This window comes from Aquarana catesbeiana, linkage group LG04 (assembly GCF_042186555.1).
Source record: "Aquarana catesbeiana isolate 2022-GZ linkage group LG04, ASM4218655v1, whole genome shotgun sequence".
Classification (NCBI taxonomy): domain Eukaryota; kingdom Metazoa; phylum Chordata; class Amphibia; order Anura; family Ranidae; genus Aquarana; species Aquarana catesbeiana.
In genome coordinates this window covers 492,024,817-492,047,384 of record NC_133327.1, presented here as the reverse complement: position 1 = coordinate 492,047,384, position 22,568 = coordinate 492,024,817, and the positions used below count along the sequence as shown (strand labels likewise).

Sequence of the window (22,568 nt, the reverse complement as noted above, 5' to 3'; positions counted from 1 at the left end):
TGAGACGAAGTTGGTGATGTAGCACAGGACAGTGTTGTAGACGGCTTTGTATGCCATTACTAGAATTTGAATTTGATTTGCAGAACCAACAAAAGCCAGTGAAGGGATTGACAAAGGGGCAGCAGACTGAACGGCTGGAGACGAGGAGGAGTCTGGCAGCAGAATTTATGGTAGACTGAAGAGAGGCTAGCCTATTGTCAGAGCATCTGTGAATTAATTAAAAATATGACATATGATTTCTGGATTTAATAGAGACTGATCTAATTTTTTTTTGGATAGGCCGAAATATTAAAAAGGTTAAATTCAGGTCTCAACTCACCCTAAGATATTCTTAATGTTTCTCACTGGAATTGCTGGGGGTTTACAAAACTGGTTAAAAGAACAATGGGTTTTGTTGTTCCCTCCACCTGAAGCTTAGAACAAGACTCTTTTTTTTTTAAATCAGAAAGAGAGTTCATTAAAGAACATAGCCAATATACAGCAACACGTCATACAGTGAGTAATATACGGTACACCAATATAGGCTTATCCTTAACCACTTGACCACTGGGCACTTAAACCCCCTTAATAACCAGACCAATTTTCAGCTTTTGGTGCTCTCACACATTGAATGACAATTACTCAGTCATGCAACACTGTACCCAAATGAATTTTTTGTCCTTTTTTTCACACAAATAGAACTTTCTTTTGGTGGTATTTAATCACCACTGGGTTCTATATTTTTTGCGCTATAAAAGAAAAAAGACCGAAAATTCTGTAAAAAAATGCATTTTTCTTCGTTTCTGTTATAAAATTTTGCAAATTAGTAATTTTTTCTTCATATATTTTGGCCAAAATGTATACCGCTACATATCTTTGGTAAAAATAACCCAAATCGGTGTATATTATTTGGTCTTTGTGAACGTTATAGAGTCCACAAGCTATGGTGCCAATCTCTGAAAATTGATCACACCTGAAGTACTGACGGCCTCTCTCATTTCTTGAGACCCTAACATGCCAGAAAAGTACAAATACCCCCCAAATGACCCCTTTTTGGAAAGAAGACATTCCAAGGTATTTAGAAAGATGCATGATGAGTTTTTTGAAGTTGTCATTTTTTCCCACAATTCTTTGCAATATCAAAATTTTTTTTTCTTTTTTTTTTTTTTTTTCACAAAATTGTCATATTAGCAGGTTATTTCTCACACACAGCATATGCATACCACAAATTACACCCCAAAACACATTCTGCTATTACTCCCGAGTATGGCGATACCAGAGACTTTTACACAGCGTGGCCACATACAGAGGCCCAACATGCACGGATCACCATCAGGCGTTCTGGAGTGCCCAGGCTAATTCTGACATTTCTCTCCTACATGTAAAAATCATAATTTATTTGCTAGAAAATTACATAGAACCCCAAAACATTATATATATTTTTTTAGCAAAGACCCTAGAGAATACAATGGCGGTCGTTGCAACTTTTTATCTCACACGGTATTTGCACAGCAATTTTTTGAACACGTTTTGTTTGAAAAAAAAAACAGTTTTGTGCTTTCAAAAAAAACAAAACAGTAAAGTTAGCCCAATGTTTTTACATAATGTGAATAATGAAGTTATGCCGAGTAAATAGATACCTAACATGTCACCCTTCAAAAAAAAAAAAAAAAAAAGATCCTGGCTTCGATCGTAGCAGTGAGTCGGTAGAAGCACCTGAGGGCGGCGAGAGGGGGGGGGGGCGTCCCCTCTCGCCTCCAGTAAGAATGATCAAGCAGTGGAACAGCCGCTATGATCATTCTTATGGTATAGGGAATCGCCGACTGAAAAAGATGATATCTGAATGATGCCTGTAGCTGCACCCATCATTCAGATATCCCCGCACAAAGTCAAGGACGTCGTATGACGGCCGGCGGGCAGGAAGTGGTTAAAACACATTTTTTTTAACACAAAGTTGTCCATTTATACAATATTTCTAACACATAGCATGTACATACCAAAAATGACACCCCAAAATAGATTCTCCTGCTCCTCCTGAGTACGGCGATACCACATGTGTGAGACTTCCACAGCCTGGCCACATACAGAGGCCGAGTACAGCCGAGCATGGCAAAGTATGGCTGGGTATCGCAGAGTATGGCGGGGCATGGCGGGGCATGGCGGGGCATGGCGGGGCATGGCGGGGCATGGCGGAGCATGGCGGGGCATGGCAGAGCATGGCGGAGTATGGCGGGGCATGGCGGAGTATGGCGGAGTATGGCGGAGTATGGCGGAGTATGGCGGGGCATGGCGGGATATGGCGGAGTATGGCGGAGTATAGCAGGGCATGGCGGGGCATGGCGGAGTATTGCACAGGGTTGCACAGGATCATTGCAGAGTATTGCACAGGATCATTGCAGAGTATTGCACAGGTTTGCAGAGTATTGCACAGGGTTGCACAGGGTCATTGCAGAGTATTGCACACGGCCATTGCAGAGCATTCGGGGGATGGCTGAGCATGGATGGATGGATGTGACTGTACATGTCACTGAGCTGCGCTGTGGGCACTACACATCCAGCCCACAGCGCGGCTCCCATCCGATCTCTCCCCCTCTGTACCGATCGGTACAGAGAGGGGAGGGAGGAACCGGCGTCATGACATGACGCCGGTTTGTTTACATGTGATCGCTCGTGATCAGCGGTCGTTTACCGTGATCCGCCGGGTCCAGTTCCCGTGTGCACGCCCCAGGGGGCGCGCGGGAGTAGTTTTCTGGAATCACGTCATATGACGTGATCCCAGAGTTATCCAGCCGCCCTGCAGCCGTCATTTGGCTATGGGGCGGTTGGCAAGTGGTTAATAAAGCATGAAAGCACACACACAGTTAACAACGACTTTACCGGGCATATTCATAGATCCAATTAGATAAGTCATAGTACATAGTTTCACCGTAAGCCATCTAGATTGTCGTGCAATACGAAGTAGCTAATTCACTGTATACAATTACCGTATATACTCGAGTATGAGTCGTTCCGAGTATAAGTCAAGGCCCTAATTTACCACAAAAAAAAAAATGGGAAAAACGTATTCACCCGAGTATAAGACGAGGGTGAGAAATGCAGCAGCTACTGCAAGTGGAAAAAGAGGGTCAACAATGCCCATCTGCAGCTGTATACCTCCCTGTGTTCTGTGCATGTGCCCTGTGCATATGTGTCATGTGCCCTGTGCATATGTGTCATGTGTCCTGTGCATATGTGTCATGTGTCCTGTGCATATGTGTCATGTGTCCTGTGTATATGTACACAGGATGAGAGAATGTCTGTGATAGGCTGTACACTGACTGCCTATCACAGACGAGGAGGCACGGCTTTTGAACAGTGAGAGACGCTGCCGAGTCTATGCAGCACACGCTGGCCGCCGTCTGCCTGCATGACACGCTGATCATGTAGGCAGACGGTGGTGACTTGTGTATAAGTCAAAGGGGGCACTTTCAGCCCCAAAAAAGGGGCTGAAAAATTCGACTTATACACGAGTATATACGGTATAAGTAAAACAAGAAACCAAAAGAAAAAAACAATAGAAAAAGAAGGGGGGAAAAAAACGTAAAAGGTGTCAGAAACGTCTGCCAAAACATTAGTTACCATGACCTAGTTACCTTCATCATTTATAGCAGTGGTCATCAACCCTGTCCTCATGTCCCACTAACAGGCCAGGTTTTATGTATTATCTTGGGGAGATCCAGACTAGAATACTGCAATCACTGAGCAGCAAATGATATCACCTGTGATGTATTTCAGTTATCTTGCAAACCTGGCCTGTTGGTGGGCCCTGAGGACAGGGTTGATGACCACTGATCTATAGAATACATTTGGTTAGCTAGGTACCACAAATCTATCTTTTTGGCAAGAATCACAACTGTAATAGTCTTTCTTTCTTGGTGGGGAGCTATTCCGAGAGTATCTATCCACGGTTGCCAGACTGAGTAGAATTTTTTACTAATATTCCTTTGTTGGTAGTAAGTTTTTCATGTATTAAGGTCGCAATAACTGCAGCCACCCACTGTGTCCTGCCTGGCACCTGTGGAGATATCCAATATCTGGCTATCAGTTTATGGGCTATATAGAGCAGCCGCAAGACTGCCATGTGACCATTTGGTGAAAGCGAGGGTATCTCCAAGGTACCCAACAAGCAAACAATGGGATCATGCCCCAATGGAAACTGAAAAATTCAGGAGATGGTGAAAAGAACATAAATGCCAGTAACGAAAGAGTTTCGGACATTTCCACATCGTGTGCACTTGGGACATAGGGGTGAATCTCTGTTTCCCCATTTATGGAGCTGAACTGGTGTTCTGTATGCTCTATGTAATAGGAATAGATGAGAAAGCTTGTGAGCTGCCGAAACCGATACAAGAGGGCAGAAGTCAGACATAGTTCCCAAGCTTGCCCATCTATATGGCCAAGATCTTTTTCCCAACCCTTTTTACAGGGGAGTGTGGAAGCATGAGTGCAATAGCTTGGAATACACCATCAAGATCATCCCCTTCTTGTTCTCCGTTAGGAGTACATCAGATTGTAAAGAGTGGATCATAGGAGTAAGCAGGGAGGCTCTAGCCTCGCATTGATTAACATGTCTCAGTTGCAAGTATTTGTAAAACTGACTTCTAGGAAGATCAAACTCTGTGAAGGACTTGAGTACAGTGCCAGTATATAGTTGAGATATGTATAGAATGCCTGCCCTTTCCCAAAGATGGAAATCTTGGAGTTTTAAACAGTTCTTTGTAATACAGGTTACGCCATATGGGAGTGTATGAATGAAAACCTAGAATATGTAAAATATTTCTGATAAATGCCCACAAGGTTTTCATGAGCACAATCGTGGGAAGTGTTTGGGGTAGGTTTGAGAAGCCCCCTTCCAAATGAGATAAGGTTGTGGATGGGGAGCTCCTTGGTATCAGTAGTGTTCTAATTGAATCCAATAAGTTTTCATTGCCCCAGTCCCAAATTGTTGTACTTGGGAAACTATAAAGTAAAGCCTAGCGTGGTGGATTACAAGGCCGCCCTGGTCTTTTTTCTAATTGTAACATAGATAATCCGATTCGTGCTGTTTTATTGCGCCATATCAGAGTTCCACACTGAGAGTCTATTTGGGAGAACCATTTATGTGGGATCCACACGGGCGCATTATAGAAAATGTACAGGAGTTGTGGGGCCCATACCATTTTTATTAGATTGGCTCTACCTGCTACAGACAGTGGAAGCTTAGTCCAAGCTGCACATTTATACCGAAATTTACGCAATAGCGGGACTAGGTAGAGCTGTATGTATTGGTTGGGATCCTGGGTTACCTGAATCCCGAGATATCTGAATTCATTGACCGTTTATATGTCACTCGCGCAGTCTGGCAAGGGGTGCAAAAGTGGATCTAAGGGCATGAGTACTGATTTATTCCAGTTGATCTTGAAGCCCAATAGGGCTCCAAAATCAGTGATTAACTGCATCACATTTTTCATGGAACCGTCTGTGTCCCCTAGGTAGATCAAGGTATCATCCGCATATAAACATATAGTATCCACATGGGGACCCCTGATGAAACCTATAATATTCTGCGAAGCCCGGACATGGATGGCCAGCAGTTCCAGAGCCATGGTGAACAACAGGGGTGAAAGTGGGCACCCCTGCCCTGTGCCCCTAAACAACCGGAATGTATCCAATAGGTCCCCATTAATCCGTATCCTCGCAGATGGAGACGCATATAGCAACTGTACCCATTTGATAAATGTGGTGCCCACTCCAAATTTAGCCATTACCTCCCATAAGTAGGGCCATTCAACGCTGTTGAATGCTTTTGCAGCATCAACGGAGAGGATGGCCCTTTTTCCAGAGTTATCAGTAGGGAGTTGTAGGTTTAGGAACAATAAGTTTTGCGCAGTTGATCTGGTCGGTATGAATCCCGACTGATCTCTATGTATTAGTTTCTGAATAAAGTTAGCTAGCCTCTTAGCTAGTACCCTGGCCAAAAGTTTAATATCAGAGGTGAGTAGGATATATATCTATAGGAATCTGGTGACCTGGCATCTTTTATTGGTTTCAAAAGTACCACGATACTCCCCTCATTCATAGAGGAGGGCAGCTTACCGGCAACCATCGCATTATTAAATACTTTGAGAAGGGTTGGTGTCAATGATGTGGTATAAGGTTTGTAAACTTCGGATGGAAGTCCATCCGCACCTGGCGACCGTCCATTATGCGTTTGGGTCAGTGCCATAAGGAGCTCATCCTCAGTCAATGGGGCATTAAGTTGATTGCCTTCATCTACAGACAGGCTAGGTATCAGGTACTTGTCTCGAAAAGCATGAATAGCAGTAGAAAGGGGTTGCACTTTGGAGGTGTGTACATCCATAAAAAATTCCCTAAAAAATGTAATGTCTGGGGTAGAGTAGCGAACGGTACCCTGTGTATCTGTCATAGCAAACATATGGGAAGAGGGCTGTTGTGTTTTGGCCAGTAGAGCTAACATGTGCTCTGTGTTTTCCCCTTCTTCAAAGTGTTTCTGCTGGAGGAAGAAACGTTTGTTTTCAGCTAGTTGCAAAGATAACTGTCGGAGCATCAAAGAGGACAACCATGCTCTCTTGGAGTCATCAGAGGGAGTAGCAACATATGTCGCCTCTGTTCTCTGTGCCTCTAATATGATAAATGTCTCCCATTCTTTGGTCTTAGTTTTTATATGTGTAATTAATCTAATGAATTGTCCGCGTAAGAAGGCCTTGGCCTCATCCCATACAATTGCCATGTCTGCAGTATCATCATTTTGACTGAAAAATGAGTTTAGTAGTTCTGGTATTGGATCGGGATTTGGGAGGAGACACAGCCAGAACGGGTTCAATTTCCAGCTCGTATGTCCCCTCAAGACTCCGACCCAAAGGTCCACCAAGAACGGAGAGTGATCTGAGACATGTCTAGCAGAATAATGGGAGGATTCAATTAGCGGTAACATAAGATCATTTCCCAACCCCAGATCTATTCAGGACAGTCCCCCTATAGAGGCAGACTGACAGGATTATTCTAGAGTGTCAGGGTTGCGCATTCTCCACACATCAGTAAGGACCACCTCTGAGAGAAGACGTGCAAATGGTGTGGGGCCTCTGCTATGTGCAGTGCCCAGGATAACATGTGCTGAAAGTTTGTCTGTCTTTCTCGTGATCTATATAATTGTTACAGTCTCCCAATGCTAGGGCAGGTAGTTCGGGATAGCGAGCCATAAAATTTGCAAGTAATCTAAGGAGATGAGCTGAAAAAGGTGGAGGAATGTACATCCCTGAGAGCATACATCTTGTCCCATATAGGGAGCACACCAAAAATATGTAGTGAACCCCTGGGTCTATTTCAATCTCTGTACAGGAAAATTGGGTACCTTGTCTAATCAGAATACTCACTCCCCTTGAGTACACTGAATATGCAGCATGGAATTGGTAGCAAAACTGCCTCTGTGCAAATTGAGTAGTAGTACTCGGGGGGGGGGGGGGGGGGGGGTGGGGGGGGGATGAGTCTCCTGCAAGCAGATAACGTCAGCATTCAGATGTTTAATTAAACGTAATACTGCCAATCTCTTAACTGGACTGTTCAAGCCCCTACCATTCCAGGACAGTATTAGGCAGAATAATGGAGGTCGCAACCACATGCCTCAAATCCACAATGGTAATATCTGGGGTGACCAAAATCTGGAGCAGGACTGTGAAGGAGGGTAGTTCATCAAAAGCATACCAACACATAATGTCTATGAACCTAAGGAGGATGGCCATGGTAAGTAAAACAATAATAAGTGCAGGTCCAACAGGGCCTTGAAACCGGGGGAAAAAAAAGAAAAAAAAAAGAAAATCAACTGGGAATCCACACAGGACCATATAGGGGGCAACAGTGGAAGCGCACTAAAGTGTCTCAAAGATTCTCAGCAACAAGAATAGCAGCCGTTAGTTCCTCAACAAGTGTATTAACCAATGACACTCTGCCTGACATTATATATCCGTGGAAAAGGTTATGCAATTGCAGAGGACCTGTGACACATATGAAGGTCCAATCTTCACTTTAGGTTGGAGGACGACGTCTATTTCGCTCCTCGTGCAAGGAATGCTCCTCTATTCAGCCATTGTGCAACGGTTGACGGTTTATCAAAAAACTGAACCGAGCCCATAGCTTCCACCCACAGACGAGCAGGGTACAGCATAGCATATTTTAAGTCCAGATCCCTGAGGCAGCATTTCACATCCATGAATTTAGCTCTTTGTTTCTGCAATTCAACAGAGAAATCAGGGAAGAAGGAGACTTTGGTGATGTCTATCCTCAGGGGTTCAGGTCGAATTCTAGCATTATGAAGAATCGCATCCCTGTCCTTATAGTTAAGGAGCTTGAATAAAAATGGCCGCGGGGGAGCTCCAGGTGGGGGTGGCCTAGCAGGGACTCTGTGAGCCCTTTCCACCGAAAACATGGAGGAAAAATAGGATTTTTTACTTGCCATAAAATCCATTTCTCTCAGTTCATTGACAGACACAGCCTTCATAACGATAGGGTTATATCGCCTCCACAGGAGTAGGACTAGGCAGAAACAAAAAAACACAAAACACTTGGCCACTCCCATGGGCCGTCCCCAGCCAGTATATAACCCCCTCCCTGCTCTAGGTATGCAGTTTAGTAGCAAGCAGTAATAGAAGTATCAAAAGAACTCCATAGAAGGGTGGGTGCTGTGTCTGTCAATGAACTCAGAGAAATGGATTTTACGGTAAGTAAAAAAATCCTATTTTCTCATTCATTCATTGACAGACACAGCCTTCATAACGATAGGGGCATCCCAAAGCAGTGCCAACATGAGGGGTGGGAAAACGAAAAATCCCAAGATTAATACAAGAGCCAACCAGGTAACAGAAACTTTACCCAGAACAAGCTGGAACCCAACCTGAACGATACCCCTTCAAGAGGGAATAGACCCTCAAAACAGAGGCCTGCAAAAAAACTTGCAGCCAAAAGAGGCATCCGCAGATGCCAAACCATCCATTCATAGAACTTGTGAAAATGTACACCAATGACCAGTGGTCACCTTGCCAACTTGCACAACGGCCGCCTGATGACAGAAGGCCCAAGAAGCACTAAATGCCCAAGAAGAATGCGCCATAACCGGGAAAGGAGAAAACCGATCCCTGACAGGATAGCCCAGAGACATCATCTGTCTAAACCATCCAGCCCAACAGACTCAGTGGCTGGCAACTACATCCGAATTCCCCAAACTACATTCCGGCCAGATAAGCCAATTCCTTGGGATGTGCCGGCCAGGAACACAAGAAGCCAACCCAATGTCCTTATTCAAGTGGAAATTTAAGGACAGAACTATGTAAAAGAAGGACGAAACACCACCTTAACCTGGGTAAGGTGAACAACAAGACAACTCCACCATTCACGACCCCATGCGAGCAGAAGTGATAGCCACCAAGAGGTCCCCTTCCGAGACAGAATAAGCAGTGGAACCTCTCGAATATTTTGAGAGAAAGATAGAGACACCAAGTCCAGATCCCACGGCGGTGGAAGAAAATCCCCTGGTGGAAACGGACATCTAACCCCTAGCCTAAAAAGGCACGCACCAGGGAGCGCGAGACCAGAAGACGCAGAAAAAGACCGCCCAGGCCAACCCCTGGCCCTCTATGGTTCTCAAGACCTATTCCTTCTCATCCCTCCGTAAATGGAGATAGGAAAAACAGAGCCACCTAAAAGGAATGAGGACAGACCTGATGAAACTCGGCCCAGAGAAAAGCCCACCCTTAGCCAACTGAGGTATGCATCTGACAGTATTCCACTCCTGGAATGCGTTCGTCGGAAATGGCCGGAACTAGACGTTCTGCCCACCGGAAGAGGATACTGACCACAGTCAGGGTCGTCAACAGCCTTTTTGGCCCACATAAGCCACCGCTGTAGCATGTCCGACTGGATCCGTACTGGAAGCCCCCGAATTTGAGCCGCCCGTGATCTAGACCTAGTCCGATCAATTGAAGTTCTGGGATATTACACGGTAGTCCGGATTCCACCAATGTCCAACGACCCTGGGCCGAGCTCAGCCCCAGGACATCTTCCCACCCGGACAGATTGGTATTGGTGGTCACCCTGTTCAATACAAGGGGAGAAAGATCCTCCCCACTGAAGCGGAGAACGAAGCCCCCAGACTAGGAAACCTCTGGTTCCCTGACTCAGCCGAATCCGATTGTTCAGAGACCATGGGTATTTGTCCCATTATGCCCGGAACTCCCCGAAGGGAGCCTACATGGAACTATGCAAAAGACCTTGCCTCAAAAAAAAAAAAAAAAAAAAAAAAAAAGGAAGGGGAGATACCATCAGACCCAACATCCACATGTGGATCCGCAGAGGAACCTACCTACCGGATAGTAAATGAAACAAACATCGCATGCCACTTCTGGAGTCTGTCCAGGAGAAGAAACACGCTGGCCAGAGCTGAAGCCTGCTTAGAAGTCTGCTTAGAAGTCAGCTATGCTCACCACAATACCACCAACGCCTGAAATCAGAGAAAGTCTATATAAAAAGACTACGTTGTTCCTCGGTGTAATCGAGAATTCAGCGCAGAAGTTCGCCCAGGCAGCCCAGGACTGTCAACCCCCACTGACGTAACCCTGCCAAATCACACAACACCTCATGAACACCCGAGGAGTGGTGGCCAGATCAAAAGGACCACACCACGAGCTGATAATGATCCGCACCCACAGCAGAGGAAGTGCTGGAGTCCAGCACATAATAGAATGTTTCAGCATTCGTGATATAGTAGAAGTCAGAAAGACCCCATGATGGAGCGCCACCACTGCGTGGACAGACTCCATCCTGAACTCCTGTACCCACACAAAGCAGGTCAGGACCTTGAGGTACAGAATTAGATGTACCCTGCCCTCCATCTTTTAAACTGTGCCCAGGTTCGAATAAAAACCCCTGACACTGTTCCCAACACAGGAACCAGGACAATCACACCCTGCAGCAACGGGGCTTGCATAGCCCCCCGCGGAGGACAGCAAGCCGTCTGGCGACAGACGACTATTGGAAGCGACAAACTAAACTGTTGGGAAGAACACAGCTGGAAAATCTTATTACAGGACAAAACTGAAAACGCGACATGAGGTCATTCAGAGAAACCCCTCAAAATACATGTCTAAGCACCACTGAGGCAACAGACTCAGCAACCAGGGGAACTGCAGCCAAGAGGCATAGCAGACAAACTGCCGCGCCTATCCAATAGGTCTCCAAGCCTCCAAGGCAGGGAGATTCTGCTCCCCCTCCGGTATGCCAGCTGGACCCTTAGAAGCCAGAGATTCCTCTACTGGAGCCATGGTTGCCTCTAGCAACCTAGAGACAGAGGGGCTCACTACTGGTGTAACAGTCCCCCCTCTGCCACACAAGACAGTTTATCCAAGAGGGTACCGGCCCTCCCACGCAGCCACCCCATTTTGAAAGGTTCCCACAAAGATGTACGTGTGACAACCAGCGCCCCTTTGAGCCCTTCCGCCGTCATCCCAACTCCCTGACAGGATAGGGAGCGTGGCCACCAGCCCACAGGGAGTCAGATAGGATAGTTCAACAGGGGAGGTGGGGGAGGGCAGGAGTGTCCTATACTAGGCTATCTACCTAAGCGCCACACCATGGGGGGCACAGATTGCAGCCCCCCACAGGGGCCAAAACCCGTGGCCCAACACAGGGGGCACAGACCGGGTTCCCCACACAGGGGGCACAGACCGGGGTCCCACACAGGGGGCACAGACCGGAGCCCCCATACAGGGGACACAAACCGTGGCCCCTCACAGTGGACACAAACCATGGCCCCTCACAGGGGACACAAACCGTGGCCCCTCACAAGGGACACAAACCAAGGGCCCCTCACAAGGGACACAAACCAAGGGCCCCACACAGGGGACACCAACTAGTGGCCCCTCACGGGAGACACAACCGTGGCCCCTCACAGGGGCACAAAATCAAGCCCCCTTACTTAGGGGGCACAGACCCCCAGCGCCACCCCTCAAGAAAGCCTAGCAGGCTGCCCGCCGCCGGCCTGTGGCGACCCTAAACCATGGCTGGACGCTTGGCTGGTAGGCCGCAAGCCGTGGCCTAAATTTTCACACTCCGCCGGTAGGCCGCAAGGCTGCGGCCTAAGTTTTTACCCGCTGGCCGCGAGTGGGGGGACTGACCGATTCCAGCTGGTAGGCCGCAAAGCCACGGCCTAAATTAGCCCCAGGACCCCCTATCACCTTCCTCCCAGACAACACCACCTCCCAGATACCCCCCAATACCAACCCCGAGGGTGAAAAAAAGGGCCGTCCAGAAGGGAGATCTGAATCATTCTGCCGCTAGGCAGCTACAGGTTTGAAGCCTGCACCACAGACCACTGAGGGTCCTCTGGGCCCTCACCCAGGAAAGAGGGGGGAGGGGGGTGGAGAACCCCAGAGGGACCGACCACCCCAGGGAGTACCCGCGTCCCACACTACTCCGGGGAAGGACCCCTTACTTACCTCTCCAGCAAACTGCACGGGTAATGCTCCCGGACAGATCCTCCTCACCACAGAAGTGGGGGGGCTGTCGGCCATGAGGAACGCTGCGACACAGACTGAGACCCGGTCGTACGCGACCTTGCGAGATGTTTACTTCGTAGGGCCAGCCCCTGTCCAGTGGGGCTATGTCGCGGCCGACCTAGTGCGTAGCTGTGGTCTGCACACGCTCGCTGGCCAGACTGGGGTGGCCCCTGGATCTAAGTATCCAGTCCGTCGCCCAGTCAGGCAGTTGATTGTAGATGTTACTAGAAAAAGATCCAGGAAAAAAAGAAAATACCAAACAAAAATTCCCAGGACTAGCGATCCCAGCAGGGAACTAAGCCCTTACTCTTGACTAGGCAAAAAAAAACTGAATACCTAGAGCAGGGGAGTTATATAGTGGCTGGGGGATGGCCCATGGGAGTGGCCAAGTGTTTTGTTTTTTTTTTTTTTTGTTTCTGCCTAGTTCTACTCCTGTGGAGGCGATATAACTATGAAGGCTGTGTTTGTCAATGAATAAATGAGAAATACCTCTTTTCCAAATGTGTTAATAAGCCATCTTTCAATGAAATCCACTGGGTTCTTTCCTTCTACTTTTTCTGGTAATCCTATGGCTCTTAAATTATTGCGTCTCAGCCTGTTTTCTAAATCTTCCAGGCGGGATGCATGTTGCGTGGTAAGGTGAGAGTTGTACGTGAGGTCTCTTTGCATGGGCACCATGTTGTCTTCTATGGAGCTCACTCTCCCCTCTAGAGCAGATGTTCTCTCCCTCAGTTTTTGTGCATCCTGTCGCAGAAACGTGATCTCTGATTTAACCCCCTTAATCTCAGTCGCGAGTGCAGCTATGGAGGTGTTACTGGAGGTCACCGCAGCGAAGATATCCCGCAATGTGGGCTCCCTCAGGTTATCAGATGTGGTGGTATCATGGGGCTCAGCAAAGATATCCCCCAGGGTACTTACTGTGTTCCAATCAAAGCTGGTGCCGTTAGCTTCCTCCAGGGGTAAGGTGTCATCAGCCTCTGATGTGCCACCCGATGAGTTCTCCGGGGTGTTGGTAGAGGCCGGGTGGCTCTTGGGCTGCAGTTTAGAGAACAGTTTCTGTGCTGCCTCTTTATATTTTGGGCCATGAGGTCCAGGCAGCGTTCAGCTTCTTGGTCGTGGCCATCTGGGGCAGAAAGATCAGGTAAGGGTAGAGCCAGGGTTTGTGGAACCTCCGCTACCGTAGATGGGTTAACAGAAGCAGTATAATTTGTTTCCTCAGGATAATAGAACGGATTCCCGGCAGAGCAAGCTGAAGGTGTGTCCGGCTACATCAGCTGCCTGGTCACGCCCCTTGTAGAACAAGACTTTTATTATTGTCTCCAAATAGAATTTGTTTGATGATCCTTGGAGAAGGCAACATGTTTTAATATCATATTTCTGGATTTTTACTGCCTGGTTAATAAAACCATTTGTGTCATGCAATACAGAGGAGGTAGTTTATGCCCTACAATGCCCATGTGGCATGATATATGTAGGTAGAACAAAACGAGCAATGCATGTAAGAATTACAGAACATGTTTATCAAATAGTAAAAGAAAGATTACCTATATCATCACTTCAGGACGGTGCATAACAGAAAAGTGTCAGGAATTGCATGGGCCTAGAAAAATATAAAAAACACTGGAGGGGCAGTCACTGTGTCAGAACACGCAGCCAAAGAGAATCCTGGTGGGTGCATGAATTGGGCACGTTGGCGCCCAGAGGACTTAACAATTTGATCTTAATTGCTTCCTAGCTAATTTTGTATTTTAATTTTTATATTATTACTTATTATTTTTTAATATTCTTGATTTTAATGATATCCCAGAGGGTTTTGGTTGACTTTAGTAAGATTAGAGCGATGCTGGATATTTACCTTTTTAGTATATATTCTATTACCTTGTAAGAATATGTATATTTTATTCATTTCAATTTTTGTTAAATTATCATATTATATAACCGATTATGAATGATGTTTGGGCTTTCGCCTTATATGTTAAGGCTGGGCTGCAATTATATACATTTTATATAGCTTGCGTAATTTTTGATATTGCTGTTAGTATAGTATTGTTAAATGCAGCTATTGAGCAGTCACCTATAGATAAGGGATGGTTGCAATGATACCAGTAACAGGTTCCCCAGCAATATTAGTTAGCAGCTCAACAAGGATTTATATCCTTGCAGATTTTATGAATTACCACTAGGTGTCACCCTTTTACATTGTGTTTTATGTGTGAGCATGGTGACCCAAAATATACGGATTTCAGGCTTACATGTATATATTATTTAATTAGGATTTTGCTATGGTCTATTTAAAGTGGAGGGCATTAGATTTTGAATAGTGCATTAAATGCTATGATAGTATAGCGGGGGGGGGTCACCAATTAACTGAAGGGGGTAAGATTAGGTTAAAAATTTGAGTGGAACCCTTTAGATGTGAGTTGTATATATGTGGATGTCTCTTGCAATTAAAACTTTTTAAACATTATCACGCTATTGCAAGCCTATATCATTTCCCGCATATGATGTATATGAGGAGAGTCTCTGAACATACCAGGAGAAAATAGTGGCCTCTGAGCTGGGTTATTATTGGAAGTAGCAGGTGGCCTGTGTTCCATAAACCTGCATAGGATAAAGGAAGTAAAGGAGGATCTCTGCAGGCTATTTCTATCAATTACAGGCTTATTTTTTAAGGTGAGGGTACACCCGGTGGGGGTTGTGTGTGCACAACGCATGAAGACACAATTATCATATGGTTGATGTTAATATGGACTTTTGCTGTTTAGTTTAAACACTCATCGAGGATTAATTGAAAGTTACGGAGCACGAGCACTTTATTTTCATATATATGGACTGTTGCTGTTTAGTTTAGAAACCTCATTGAGGACTGAGTGCAATATCACAGAGCACGAGTACTTTATATATTTTTTTACATGTTGATATGTTTTAGACATTTATGTTATATATAGGGTTTATTGATTCATATATTTATTTTAGTACTGTTTCCATATATATCAGCGCTGCACAGTGTGTTATATATAATAAAACCATTTGGCCTAAGTTGGCAATCATCTTGGAATGCCAGTACAGCAAGTTTACCCAACAAGGAGAATTAAATGGGAATTTATCTCCGAAAGGATGTTCTCGCATAGGCCTCCTGAAGAGATGTATGGGAAGAGCATCAGCTAAGACCTCCTGGGAGGTGCAAATTAAAATGACTGATTTCCTGTTTCACAGCATCATCAAATGCCAGATGATCTGGTTCAAAGCAGTGGTTCATGGACTAATGCTGCCACCTGGGCGAGACCGCAACATACTTCCTGGGAGATATTCAGGGGAAGAATATACTTCCTGGTGATTAGGAAGGACGGTCTCTTATGGCGTCTCATTTGGTAGAGGACTACACAGGGGGGCAGAGGTTTTGTCTGTGGATTATGTCTGAGTGCACTTTAAAAAGTGAGGGCAAATGATGAGGCTTCCTTTTTTTCTAGGAGCCAAGCCAGCATACAGAACCCAAAAGGAAGGATTGTATCACCCCTGCTCTTTTTGTTTTATATGCTCTGTATTATTCTTTTAGTGTTTTATGTTTTCTACTTTCTTTGAAAAATAAACCAGACCTTTGCTTCTTTGAGCATTTGAGTTTTATAGCTAACATTGTTATTGTATCATCACCATTAATATTATCAGAGCTTTGATAGCATAACCATAGGAATAGACAAGATTGTACATATTTATAATAAATAGGGGAGATCCAAAACCACCCCACATTTATTTCATTTGGCACCCCAGAAGCAGGAGTGTGGACAGAAATTCTGCACAGAACCCAAACCCAAATGTATTTTTGTCTTGAGTGCCTATAAGGTAAGAAGTCCTCTACAAGAGACCCAGAACCGAAAGCATTCCTCTACTGTGAACAAGATTTGTGCTGGTTTGTGAAATCTGAAGCCCTGCTTGAGTGGTCCTTAAGGTTCTGTGAAATACTCCATCACTGAGCGGATGCGCATATCTGTCAGGAAAGGTTCCATCCGCTGGTAATATCTATCATTTGGCGTGCAGTACTGAGGTCCACCAGCATGATTTCCTGGCAGTTTGGACTGTCAGGAGAGCTTTCCCCTGCTGGTGTTATGTCATCTTTGGGCCGCAGTACTGGCGTCCACCAGCGGATGGATCCTGGCAGTGTGGAGCAGACAGCACCTCCTGTGATCAGGTGTCACCTGAGGTTAATTGCAGGTGTGCATATAAATACCCAGCAAGCATTCACATGCTTGCCCTGGTATTGTCCTTGCGCCCTGACCTGTTAGCCTGTAACCTGTACCCGATCCCATCCTGATCCTTCCCCTCCTTTGTTCCTGTTCCCTTGTAGCCTGATCCCATCCATCATCTCCCTCACCTGTCCTGCCCTTGTTCATCTGCTGATCTGCTGTGTATGACGCTGGCTAATATTTGTGATTTCGGAACTGCTCTTTGTTATCTGCTGATCTTCTATGTATGACCCTGGCCTGGCTAACGTGTTTGATTTTGGTACTTCCCTTTGGCTGTATATATTATCTGTTGTCTGTGGGTTTCTGTTGGTTAGTTGAGCACTATCTGTATTTGGAGTGTTTACTTGTTTACTACTTATCTTTAATACACTTTATATTATTCACCTTACATGCGCTTTGGTTTCCTCTTTGCGGTCCACACAGTCTGGTCACACCTGTTCATGACAATATCTGGCGAGTATAAAGTGTTTGTATCTTTGGCTGGTAAATGTGTATGTGTTAAAGTTTATTGTATTGTTGATGCAAATGTTAGGCCTGTGTAGCTGTTCAGTTGTGTGCCGGCAAGTGAAGGGCTAATCACCCTTGGTTAACTGATGTACTCTGCAGATTTATAGGATAAACCAAACATCTTTGAGGAGAAAGTGGGAGAAATATAGATTATATTTTTTTACCATGTGAAAGAGAGGCAGCTTTCTGCTCCAAGAGAGGATCAATGGGGCCTAAGATCTGAGATACTGGGACTACAGTCTGTGGTGGTAAGGTGAAAGTAGGGCACTGGTTTAATAGTGTGTTTCTCCGTGTTGAACTACAAATTCCATATCAGCTTTGGAACAGCTGTGTCTGTGTGTGCATTGTGTTAGCAGCTGCTTGTGTATAGACTGCTTAGGCAAGCTTCAGTGTGAATGTAATTAACATATCAATGGAGGTCATTGGGCTTTTCCTTAAAAAAACACACCTGCTAATTTTAATACTTCTACAGAGGACACTTTGCCCCACCAGTTTAATGATTTGTTAAAGCAATGCGTCGTTCAAAATGATAATATGAAGAATAAACCGCCATCTAAGAAAGGCGAGAATGGCGAATGTAGTATGCATGCTGTTGAGAATGAAGGAGATTGCGGAGCACAAAGAGATGCAGTGTTATACTGAAAGAACACAATTAATAGATCAGATAGAAAGTGTAAGTAAAAATATATTAGCGATAGCTGCAAAGGTTTGTGATCCGTTCAAACAACTGGTGACTGAGAAGTGTGTATTTGAACAGAAAATGGATGAATTGGAAGAAACGTGTAAACTAAGAGAAAATTGCATTGCTTCTTTAAAACAAAGAGAGGCTGAGAATGAGCGTATTAGAATACTGCTTAGGAGGGATTTACAGGAGGCCCAGGCTGCCATAATGGAGTTGTCCTCCAAATATGCAAAGGTTGAGCAGTCTCAGTGTTCAGCACAGCTAGAGGCTCTAGAACAGGGATATGCAATTAGCGGACCTCCAGCTGTTGCAAAACTACAAGTCCCATCATGCCTCTGCGTGTCATGCTTGTGGCTGTCAGTCTTGCTATGCCTCATGGGACTTGTAGTTCTGCAAAAGCTGGAGGTCCGCTAATTGCATATCCCTGCTTTAGAACAGTAAGGCTGGATTCGCACCTATGCATTTTTAGTGCTTTTTGCATTTTGCACTACTGTCCATTTAACATGGTTTCCTATGGAACACGTTCTGTAGAGCAAATCTACAAAATGCAAAAAGCACTAAAAATGCATAGCTGTGAATCCAGCCTTAGGGAAGCCTAATGCTCTTGTTGCTGCAAGCGATGTTGCTTTGGTTGGAATCAATGTTGGTGATATGGATTAGTAGTATTCAAACAAAAGTGTTGTAACTGCTCTTGAAATTGATTCAGGAGTTGAAATGGAAAATGCGCCTGATCTTTCGGCGAACAGAAACACTAATGCCCCGTACACACGGTCGGACTTTGTTCGGACATTCCGACAACAAAATCCTAGGATTTTTTCCGACGGATGTTGGCTCAAACTTGTCTTGCATACACACGGTCACACAAAGTTGTCAGAAAATCCGATTGTTCTAAACGCGGTGACGTAAAACACATACGTCGGGACTATAAACGGGGCAGTGGCCAATAGCTTTCATCTCTTTATTTATTCTGTGCATGCGTGGAACTTTGTCCGTCAGATTTGTGTACACACGAACGGAATTTCTGACAACGGATTTTGTTGTCGGAAAATTTTATATCCTGCTCTCAAACTTTGTGTGTCGGAAAATCCGATGGAAAATGTGTGATGGAGCCTACACACGGTCGGAATTTCCGACAAGGTCCTATCACACATTTTCCATCGGAAAATAGGACCGTGTGTACGGGGCATAACAGTGGAGACTTCGATGAGTCCATTACTAGTGACTACTCCTCAGACAGTAAAAGTGTAAAGTCTGTTGATTCCAATCATAGTAATGTTATGCAGCAATGCGAGTCTCCATCACCATATGCTCAGAGACAGGCCTATGCAGGGAGACCAGCTCTCAAATGTTTTGCCTGTAAAAAGTGGGGTCAGATTGCCAAATATTTGGGTGGCTTATAATATGCAAAGAAAATCGCAGTACCCCAAAACTACACCGAGGCATTATGAAGTTTATTCTGCAAGATGGGGGTAGCAATCCAAGATATAGAGGCTATGGTAGTCAAACCCCGATCCCTTTTAAGGCACAAATGCGGAGACTACAAACTGAAAATTGTGAGTTAAGGCAGGAAAGGCATCAGTATATGGAACAACTGAATAAACTCAAATGCTCAAAGAAGCAGAGGTCTGGTTTATTTTTCAAAGAAAGTAAAAAAAAAAAACTTACATAAAAAAACTAAAAGAATAATACAGAGCATATAAAACAAAAAGAGCAGGGGGTAATATGATACCATAAGTCCTTTCGGGTTCTGTATGCTGGCTGGGCTCCAAGAAAAAAAAAAGAGGAAGTCTCATAATTTGCCCTTTTTAAAGTGCACTCAGACACAACCTAAAACACACCTTCTGCCCACCTGTGTAGTCCCCTACCCAATGAAACGCCATTAGAGACCGTCCTTCCTAATCACAAGGAAGTACAGTTAGGTCCATATATATTTGGACACAGGCACAATTGGCTCTGTATGCCACCAAAATAAAATTAAAACGAAACAATCCAAATGAATTTGAAGTGCAGACTTTCAGCTTTAATTCAAGGGGTTGAACATAGATAAAAAAAAGTACAAATTTTAGGAACTGCAACCATTTTTATACACAGTCCCACCATTTTAAGGGGCTCAAATGTAATTGGACAAATGAATATAAATCATAAATAAAATGTTTATTTTTAGTATTTTGTTGAGAATCCTTTACTGGCAATGACTGCCTGAAGTCTGGAACCCATGGACATTACCAAAGACTGGATTTCCTCCTTTCTGATGCTTTGCCAGGCTCTAACTGCAGCTGTCTTGAGTTGTTCCTTGTTTGTGGGTCTTTCTGCCTTTAGTATTGCCAGCAAGTGAAATGCATGCTCAATTGGGTTGAGATCAGGTGATTGACTCGGCCATTCCACTTCTTTTCCTTCAAAAGCTCCTGGGTTGCTTTTGCAGTGTGTTTTGGATCATTGTCCACCTGTACTGTGAAGTGCTGTCCAATCAACTTTGCTGCATTTGGCTGATTCTGGGCTGACAGTATATCTCTAAACTGTTTCTGTTTCCGGCTGTTTCTGTCTTCTGTCACATCACCAATAAACACCAATGAGCCAGTGCCACCGTTACAAGCCTTCTCCACACTTTTTTCTTCCCGTCATTCTGGTACAGATTATTCTTAGTTTCATCCGTCCAAAGAACGCTTTTATAGAACTGGTCTGGCTTTTTTAGATGTTTTTTTGGCAAAGTCTAATCTTGACGTAATTTCCGGTTCCTGAGCTCTTCTGACGTCACTTCCGGTTATCGGTGGAACGCACGACATGAGCGGCGTTTTTGTATTCACAGCTCTCTGACTTTTTATGCTCGTTTTTATCTTGCTTCTTGTAAGTATTCATCTTTTTATGCGCAATAAATCCATTGCCAAATGGTACTTCACTATAGTCCCTTCCTTTCATTTCGTTTTTGGGTACTACTACTACCTTGGCTGAGTATCTATAACAAGTGGAACCTGCCTGATGATTTGATGTTTAAGCTGCCATTTCTGGCCACCATTATTAAGCCTGAAGTGACCCCTAGACTGAAAAGCTAAGGGTCCATTACATCCGGTGAGTGGGGACACGAGGGGGTGTTTGGCACCCCTTGAAAACTCTGGAGCACTTTGCACTTTTTTGGATTGGAGCACATCAGTCACTTTATATGGACATTCACTTTTTATTGTTTTTTCATTATATGGATGCCATGTTTACTAGCGCTGTAGTTCATATTTTATTTTTTTTCATGCGTTTAGCACCTTATGTACTGCAGCTGCACTTTATATTTTATCCATTACTATTGTTATATTTGTCACACCATCAGCGCGAGTTTAAATATTTAGAATATTTGGGGGGTGGCCGAATGTGATCGCGGCAGGACGTGTCTTCTAGGAGCTCCGGTTTTGCTCCGCTAAATTATCCTGGTTGCCGCTGACTGACCAACCAGCATTCGCTGAGAAGTGTGCCTCTGACATAGGGGAGCTGACTGGGATCACAACGATGCCATCCTCGGCAGCAAAAAGGCAAGGAAAGCAGAATGCACAGCCGCCGGGTCAGAGGCAACTTTGCTCTCGGGACAGCATGGTGGCTGGCTCCTCCCACGCCATCTTGGTTCCCATCTCTGCCTCACAGCGCGCCAAAACACAGGCAACGGGGATGGTGCAGCAGGCGAGTACTACTCCTCAGGCAAAATATGCCTCAAGAGATAGAGGTAGACACGGAAGCCATAACAGGCCCAATCCTGGAAGCGATAGCGGCTTCGAAGACGTAGCTCGTGGGTCGCATAGACTGCCTGGCATCAGAATGTAACCTTATTCAGCATGATCTTGATAAGAACAGAGGCAGACTAACGGCCGCAGAGGATCGTATCTCGGAGGTGGAAGATGCTTCTCACACCCAGGGCTCACAACTAACTGAGCTGAAGGATATGGTCCGATCGCTTCAACACAGAGCAGATGATGCCGAGGACCGCCAACGCAGGAACAATGTAAGAGTGGTGGGGCTACCTGAGGGGGTGGAGGGTCTAACCCATCGAATTTTGCTGAGCAGTTTTTGAAATCATTACTGGCTTTGGGCGATCTCCCCCCCATGTATGTTGCAGAGAGAGCGCACAGAGTCCCCACGGGAGCCAGGCCATCAGGTGCCCCGCCGCGTTCGTTTCTGGTCCGGTTCCTCAACTATAGGTATAGAGACATGTTGCTGGCTGAGGCGAGAAAACATAAGGAATTAAAGTATGAAAACGCCCGTATTATGCTATTCCCAGATTTCTCAGCGGAGGCGCAACACAGGCGTCGCTCATTTACGGATGTCAAAAGAAGGCTCAGAGAAAAGGAGCTGAAATACAGCATGTTGTACCCCAGTCGTCTCCGTGTTCAGTATAAAGGTGCAGTAAAATTTTTTGAAACACCACAAGATGCATGCAACTGGCTGGATCAGAACCCATGATGGCGCACTCCCACTGGGCTTTTTCTTTCGTGTGTTGTTCGATGGTTTACTGGTTTCTTGTTGCTCCAAAGATTACCCTTATGCTGAGCTTACTGTCTCATTTGGGCTATTACCATGCAACGCCTTTGCATCGTTACTCTT

General features: G+C 45.2%; 1 protein-coding gene and 1 non-coding gene across 2 annotated transcripts in view; both read right to left on the bottom strand.

Annotated features, from left to right (window-relative positions):
• The window catches only part of DHX57 (DExH-box helicase 57), a 218,154-nt gene that overhangs the window by 154,169 nt on the left and 41,417 nt on the right, over window positions 1-22,568 (bottom strand). The gene's annotated exons all lie outside the window — the stretch shown is intronic.
• Window positions 12,307-12,393, bottom strand: TRNASTOP-UCA (transfer RNA opal suppressor (anticodon UCA)). Its single transcript has one exon. It is a non-coding gene; the product is annotated as a tRNA-Sec (tRNA).